The sequence below is a fragment of the Numida meleagris genome, chromosome Z (genome assembly GCF_002078875.1).
Source record: "Numida meleagris isolate 19003 breed g44 Domestic line chromosome Z, NumMel1.0, whole genome shotgun sequence".
Lineage (NCBI taxonomy): Eukaryota > Metazoa > Chordata > Aves > Galliformes > Numididae > Numida > Numida meleagris.
The window spans coordinates 42,040,122-42,045,735 of record NC_034438.1 but is presented as its reverse complement, the minus strand read 5'-3'; positions in this window follow the sequence as shown (position 1 = coordinate 42,045,735).

The window sequence follows — 5,614 nt, the reverse complement described above, 5'->3', positions numbered from 1 at the left end:
CATATTGATGCTGTGTGTGGTATTTGGCCAGGACCGGGTTTAGGTTCCTTTCGTGCAAGAACAATACTAAAAGGGGTCGCCGGAGCTCGGTAACACTCTTAGCACATGGAGGACAGTGTCTGGGGAAGCTGACAGTGTGCACGCTGGGTCTCCAGTACACTGCATGCATTCAGGGCTATCAGACCTTCACATCAGCTCCAGTGTGGGGTGAAATTAAAAATATATATATTTGTCTAATTTAAAAAGAAAAATTCCTCATTGCTTTCATAGGACTTGAGAGTAAGATTTTTCCTTATTTAATGTATCTGGTATATAGACTTGAGAGCTTGTAGGGTTAATTAACATTTAATCTGAGTCTTACATCTGACAGAGGCTAAAGAATTTCAGTTATACTAGGTGGACAATACAATAGGAAAGCAAATTCTTCAAAAAAGGTTCAGATATTGTACACTGTGTTCATGAGAGCAACAAAATGATTTTTTTTTTAAATATATATTGGAGCTTCGAGAAGAGGACATACTGCTGAACACATGCATAGCATGCCTTGAATGAACTGCTTCCAAAGCTAAGTGCTGCAAATGTTGAAAGGTAATTTTCCCTGAATTATCAATAAATTATAGATTTTATTCTCATGACTTAGACTCTTTAGGTGTATTAATAATCTAAGAAGAAGTAATACACACAAATGTATTTGCTTAGACTCTTATAACATACATATTATATGTATGAAAATATGTAACATTTAATTTCTATATATTTCAAGTTTGGGGCAATCTTCTAGAATTACAATAGAATTATTCAAGAAACTCCGATTATGAGGAACTGTTTGAATACTAAACCTGATTCACCATCTGCACTGACAATATGAAGTGTCTGAATAATTGAAAGGAAAAAGAAAAAAGACAATATCCTTAACAAACATGCATTGTAATGGTATCATAGTATTAAAACTAACCCAAAAATCATTCAGCCCATGATGACAAAATGTAATTAATTGTTGTACAATTTATCAGATTATTTATGAAAGGAATCTTAAAAAAATCTCTAACAGTAATTCTTTTCATCCTGAGAATATTTTGTTTTATGCATGAGTGGAAGGTATGGCTGTGAGATATTTTGATGACAGTGTTATTGCAGAAGACTGAGCATTTAACAAACTTACCAAAAGGAACAGAATTGGAAAATGTGTCATTTGCTGAGTCTGTGTTAACGCACAGGATTTTTTCAGTCTATGGTATTCTATCAACAATATTTGACAATTTGCCTTTCTGATAGAGAAACTGGTTAACTTACTTCTCAAAGATATTAGGTATTTCCTACTGCACTGTTTCTGTGGCTTAGGACCTAGTTTTATAAGTCAAAGACTTAACCTTCCCCAGTGCTTCCAGGCTGAATGAGTGAGAAGTCCCAGAGTTGATATTTCAGTTTGGGAAGAATTTGCTGTTTTTCCCATAAGCACAGTTTTAAGCATTTTGTCAGTAAGTAGACCACAATAGTAAGTAGACCAAGTAAGCATGATCTATATCAATATATTTTGCAGGAAATCTGTGATGCTTTGAGAAATCCCTGGAAAAACTCTCCTTGCCTTTAGCAAATTGATGTAGTCATATTTGAATGGGATTCTAGAGATGCATCTGTCTACAAAGTTTATTATTATTATTGTCTGAGTAAATTTGAAAAAAGTTCTTGAGGACTCCATGTTTCATATGCACTTTACTCAATAGAAACGTTTCACTCGGCAAAACACAAAAGAGAACTTACTCTGGAGGTGTAGGGAAGAGAAACTCATCTTCTCTGAGGAGGGTTTGTTGCTGCCTCTTTGTGCTGAGGAGTTCTGCTGGAATCAGGCTTTACAAAGGAAGAGGTGACTTAGCACATTACGCAGCAGTTATGAATTTATTTGAATGTTTGGCACTTGGAAATGACACCAAAGACCGTATTACTAAATCACAGCCAAATACACAGGTGAAAATGTCAGTTTTGCTATCAGAATCAATCAAAACTTGTGAAAAACCTTCATTGGGAAAGAATCATACCATAGAACCATCATAGAATGGCCTGGGTTGAAAAGGATCTCAAAGATCATCTAGTTTCAACCCCCTAGCCGTGGGCAGGATTGCCAACCACTAGACCAGGCTGCCCAGAGCCACATCCAGCCTGGCCTTGAATGCCTCCAGGGATGGGGCATTTACAACCTCCTTGGGCAACCTGTTCCAGTGCGTCACTACCCCCTGTGTGAAAAACTTCCTTCTAATATCTAACTTAAATCTCCCCTATCCTAGTTTAAAACTATTCCCCCTTGTCCTATCACTATCAACCCATGTAAACAGTTGTTCCCCCTCCTGTTTATACGCTGCCTTCAAGTACTGGAAGGCCATAGTGACATCTCCCCAGAGCCTTCTCTTCTGTAAGCTAAACAAGCCCAGTTCCCTCAACCTTTCTTCATAGGAGAGGTGCTCCAGCCCTCTGATCATCTTCATGATCCTCCTCTGGACCCATTCCAGGAGCTCCATGTCTTTCTTGTGCTGGGGGCCCCAGGCCTGGACGCAGTACTCCAGATGGGGCCTAACAAGAGCTGAGCAGGGAGGGACAATCACCTCCCTCTCCCTGCTGACCACTCCTCTTAATGCAGCCCAGAACATAGTTGGCCTTCCAGGCAGCCAGCACACACTGCTGGCTCATGTCCAGCTTCTCATCCACCAGGACCCCCAAGTCCTTCTCTGCAGGGCTGCTCGCAAGGAGTTCTTCCCCCAGCCTGTATAAATACCTGGGATTGCCCCGGCCCAAGTGCAGCGCCTTGCACTTGGCCTTGTTGAACCTCATTAGGTTCTCATGGGCCCACTTGTCCAGCCTGTCCAGGTCCCTCTGGATGGCTTCCCTTCCCTCCAATGTATTGACTGCACCACTCAGCTTGGTGTTGTCTGCAAACTTGCTGAGGGTGCACTCGATGCCATCATCTATGTCATTGATGAAGAAGTTGAAGAGCACCGGTCCCAAGACCAACTCTTGGGCAACATCACTTGTGACCACCCTCCACCCTGACATAGAACCACTGATCACAACCCTTTGGCTGCCACCAGCCAATCCATCGAACAGTCCACCCTTCAAATCCATACCTCTCCAATTTAGAAAGAAGGATGTGGTGAGGTACCATGTCAAAGGCTTTGGAGAAGTCCAGGTAGATGACATCTGTTGCCCTTCCCCTGTCCACCAATGCTGTCACTCCATCATAGAAGGCAACCAGATTGGTCAGGCAAGATCTGCCCTTGGTGAAGCCATGCTGGCTGTCTCAGATCACCTCTTTGTCTCATATGTGCCTTAACATGGTAACCAGGAGAATCTGCTCCATGATCTTCCTAGGCACAGAGGTGAGGCTCACCAGCCTGTAGTTTCCCAGGTCATCCTTTCTCCCTTTCTTAAAAATGGGAGTAATGTTTCCCTTTTTCCAGTAACCGGGATTTCACTCAACAGCCATGATTTTTCAAATATGATGGAGAGTGGCTTGGCAACCACATCAGCCATCTCTCTCAGAACCCTGGGATGCATATCATCCAGTCCCACAGAGGTATATACATTCCATTTCATGAGGAGGTCTCAGACTTGTTCCACTGTTACAGTGGGACAGAATGCGCTCCTCTCACTCACACCAGGAGTTTCAGGGTCCCGGCAGACATGGGGAGCCTGACCACCAGTGAAGACTGAGGCAAATGTACCTATGTACCTGTAGAATCCATTCTTGTTATTTTTCACATCCCTTTCCAAGTTCAGCTCCATCTGTGCCTTGGCTTTCCTGATCCTATCTCTACACATGCGGACAACAGCTCTGCATTCTTTCCAGGCTACTCAACCCTGCTTCCACTTTCTGTGCATTTCTCTCCGTTCCCTCAGTTTAAGCTGCAGGTCCTTGCTCAGCCATATCGGTTGCCCTCCTCCTCTGCTCCATTTCTTCTACTGGGGAATGGAGAGCTCTTGTGCTCTCAGAAGGGTGTCCTTAAAGAGCTGCCAGCTGTGTTCTGTTCTTATGCCCTTAAGGACAGTTTACCAGAGGATCCTGTCCAGCAGTTCCTTGAACAGCCAGAATTTTGGTCTCCTGAAGCACAGGGTCCTGACTCTGCTTTCTGCCAGGCCTGCATCCCTCAAGATCACAAACTCCAGCAGGGCATAGTCACTACAGCCCAGGCTGCCTCCAATCTTAACCTCTCTAATGCTCTCCTCAGCACTGGTGAGCACCAGGTCTAGGTGGTTGAAATCCTCCATCAGGACAAGTGCTTGCAAGCGAGACACTTCCTGTAGCTGAAGCAAGAACGCCTCGTCAACAGGCTCCCCCTGGATCAGGTGGCCTGTTGTAGACCCCAGCCACTAGATGTTCTTTACTGGACCAGACCTTGATTGGTAAGCTTTCAACCTGATCATGGCTGTTGCTCATAGACAGCTCTTCGGAATCTATCCAATTCCTAACATAGAGGGCAGCACCCCCTCCCCACCTACCCTGTCTATCCCTTCTGAAGAGCCTGTAGCCCTCAATCACAGTATTCCAGTCATGAGATTTGTCCCACCATGTTTCCATAATAGCAATTAGTCATACTTGTCCAATTGCACCACAGTTTCTAACTCCTCCTGTTTATTTCCCATGCTGCATGCACTGGTATAGAGGCACTACTGCTGGGCCATTGGCCTTGTTGCCATCTTGGAGGAGCCCTCCCTAATACCTTCCGGACAAATCTGGGGCTTTCCCACTGTTTCCCAAGGTGACAGTGTTCCCTCGCTTTTCTCTGTCACCCAGTCATCCCCTTCCCCCATCATATCTAGTCTAAAGCCCTGCTAACCATCCCAGCCAGCTTGCTGCCCAGAATATTCTTGGCCTTTCTAGTCAGTCACATTCCGTCTGACATCAGCATTCCCCAGTTCTCAAAGCTAAGTCCCAAGTCATAGTGTCCAAACGCCTGAGTGCAACACCATTCGCAAAGCCATTCATTCAACCTGTCCGCCCTCCTCCTTTTATCTGGATCTCAGTCTCCAACTGAGAGGACAGAAGACCACACTACTTGAGCTCCTGATCCTTTCAGCAATTTCCCCAGAGCCCTTAAGTGCCTTTTGATCACCCTAGGTCTTCTTTTGCCTACCTCATCATTGCCAATGTGAAAAACTAGTAATGGGTAATAATCAGAGGGTCTTACCAGGCGAGTGATGTTCCTAGTAACATCTCTCAACTAGGCCCCAGGCGGGGAACACATCTCCCTATGGGATGGATCCAAGCGGCATATTGGGCCCTTGGTTCCCCACAGAAGGGGGTCCCCTATGATGACAGCTCTTTTTTTTTTTCCTGTTTAATGATGTGGTGATACGGGGGGCAGTCCAACTTGCCCTGGGCAACCCCTCAGTTGTGGAGAGACCTTCATCCACATACTCATCCCCCTGTCCCTCCAGCTCGAGAGCCTCATACCTGTTACGCAAGGGCACCTGGAAAGGCGGGACAGGCTGAGAGGCCATCTGCTTGCTGCCCTGAACAGGGACTTCTTCCCATCCCTCTCAGTCCCTAAGGTCCCCTCCTCCGGTCCAACTGCTAGAGGGTAGATGATCCACCACTTCTTGTAGAGTGTCCCCCCGGTGCCTT